This window comes from Blastomyces gilchristii (genome assembly GCF_000003855.2).
Source record: "Blastomyces gilchristii SLH14081 genomic scaffold supercont1.1, whole genome shotgun sequence".
Lineage (NCBI taxonomy): Eukaryota > Fungi > Ascomycota > Eurotiomycetes > Onygenales > Ajellomycetaceae > Blastomyces > Blastomyces gilchristii.
In genome coordinates, this window is record NW_003101682.1 from 3,288,049 (window position 1) to 3,290,719 (window position 2,671).

At 34.5% G+C, this 2,671-nt stretch overlaps 1 pseudogene across 1 annotated transcript; it reads left to right on the plus strand.

Annotated features, from left to right (window-relative positions):
* The first annotated feature begins 1,858 nt into the window (after window positions 1-1,858).
* BDBG_16112 lies at window positions 1,859-1,939 on the plus strand (annotated as a pseudogene). Its single transcript has one exon. The product of its transcript is annotated as a tRNA-OTHER (tRNA).
* Window positions 1,940-2,671: the final 732 nt, after the last annotated feature.

Consider the following 2,671-nt stretch of genomic DNA (forward strand, 5'->3'; position numbering starts at 1 on the left):
ATCTTCTAGAGATCACACAGTTCATATCAGACCTCTGCAGTTCAATTCAGATCACTGATAATATAGTAATAAAGCACTGAGATACTCATGACTAAGCAGAGGCCTTCATGACAACTATAAAACAAGATCAAGAGAATCAAATCAATGTTCACTGAGACCTCACTGAATAATATAAGATAGAAGACTTGATATGATTGAATCTTAAGAATATACAGATTACATGTTCATCTTGTATACTGAATTATCACTATGTCAAGTATAAAGTGATAGAAGTTCTAGATAGTCATAACTATCATCTTGACATATTATCAGAAATTTATAATATCTTTCATACAAGCTTGCTCTGTTGCACTATCACTGATCTGTTCTCTTCTCAACTAACTTTCAACTGACAGCTGCCAAACATCATAGAAGAAGATAATGAGCTTGAGTGAGAGATTGAGAATATTCTCAATAAGAGACTCTGCAGCTGCAGTCAGTAATATCTCATGAAATGAGTCAGCTATAATCAATTAATCTGAACTCTGAGTTTCATATTATCTGAAACAGCAGTTCTTGACTGATGAGAACTGCTTCTGAAAGAAAGGATTTAATATGATAAGCTGCATCTGATCAATTATATAGACTATTTCATTACACTTCATAAATTCTTTCACTTCATTCCCAAATGTGTACACTCTGATTCTCAGTCATTCTCAATCACTGATCCTCAGTCATCACAAACATGTATAGATTCTTCCACCCCGAAGCTTCACTGCATATATTATTACATACATGTATAAATATTCACTCTGATCACTGATTCTCACACTTTCTCTTTCTTTTCTTCTCTAACATTTTTCTCTTTGTTATATAAGACCTATCAATATTATACCGATCTATTCGGCGTAGGCCTCTTACATGAATATTTATATGCATATAAGATGAAGCTTCAGAGTGAAAGAATAGAAGCTCTGTAAGTTCTTCAGCTGAGAATTAATAACTGAGAATCAGAGCTTTTAGCAGAAATCTATGAAGTGCAATGAAATAGTCTTATAATCAGATGCAGTCTGTCACATTAGTCTCTTCTTTCTGAAAGTGAGTGCAGTTCTCATTGATCAAGAGCTGCTGTATTAAATAGTACAGAGTCTGAGGTTTAGATCAGACAGTTATAATCAACTGATTTCACAAGATATTATCAGGTACAGTTACAGAGTCTTTTATCAAGAATATTCTCAATCTCTTATTCAAGTTCATTATCTTCTTCTATGATCTCTGGTGATTATCAGTTGAAAGTCAGTTGAGAAGAAAATGAGTTAGTGACAGTATAATAAAACAAGCTTGTATAAAACATATTATAAATCTCTGACAGAGTATTAAGACAGTAGTTATAACTGTTTAGAACTTCTGTTACTATGTATCTCATATAATAATAATTCAATGTATGAGATAAGTGTGTGATTCATATATTTTTAAGATTGAATTATATAAGATCTTCTATCTTATATTACTCAGCAGAATCTTATCAAATATTAACTTAATTCTCTTAATCTTGTTTAGCACTTATAATGAAGACTTCTACTCAGTTATAAGTATCTCAGAGCTTTATTACTATGTTATCAGTAATCTGAATTAAACTACAGAGATTTAGTGTAAACTATGTAATCTCTAGAAGATTCAACATCTTCATATAATAACTGTGTATAAGAAAGAATGAGCTTATACCTGTTAAAACAGTATCTCAGTCATTGATGACAATCTCTGTGTGTAAAAGAAGATTATATCAATCATCTTATAAGTAGTTACAGAACTTATAAAGATAGTTTTTTACAGTCTGAATTATCTGTTCTGATATACTATCAGTCTCAGAGTGATAAGCGCCAGCGTGGCCCAGTTGGTAAGACTGGTAACCAAGGCCGCACACATTAGAGGTGCGTGGGTTTGAATCCCACTGCTGGCATCTGTCACTTCTTACCCATGAAAGCCCTCATATAATAGAGGCTGAGCCTAATTAGTAAGGCTTGATGCAGGGTAGAACTCTCTACTGCAAGTCAAGCCACTAGTTAAGTGAGATTCTGTGAACACTCATCAGGGCTGGCATGAAGTATCAATGTCTCACTATTCTACTGTGCACTCATCAAGATTCTAATGATATAGAGTCAAGTCTAATATAGTGATTATATACTACTTAAGCAAGTCTCTAAAACTAGGACTGTCATCAGAGCCTAGCTCCGCCTCAAATACAGAAAATGATTTTGAAAATCACTCAACTAGCAGGTCTAGACACACATCTAGGTTCTAGACAGAGCACTCTGATAGGCTAGAGCCTGCAAGCTCACTGTCAATCTCTAATACTAGCAGAGAGAACTGCAGTCATCAAGCCTATGATTAGTCTCTAACACAGAACAAGATCATGACAGCTGATTGATAGGCCTATGAGCATCTAATGAGGCCGAGATCAGCAACTGAAAGCTTGGTGTGTACATCACTAAGTGAGCAGTGACAGTCACTAACTAACATCTCTGGAAATTAGTGACTGGCCTGAGAGAACAGACGCGGTGATCAGTTAATTATAGAGAATTAAATGTAATTAGCTTAAGATGCATCCTGCGGGTGGCTAGCATCTGTAGTCAATTTTCTTCTTTAAATGTTGAAAAAGTTGATCATGAGAAGTTATTTCTCTGGAGAGAAA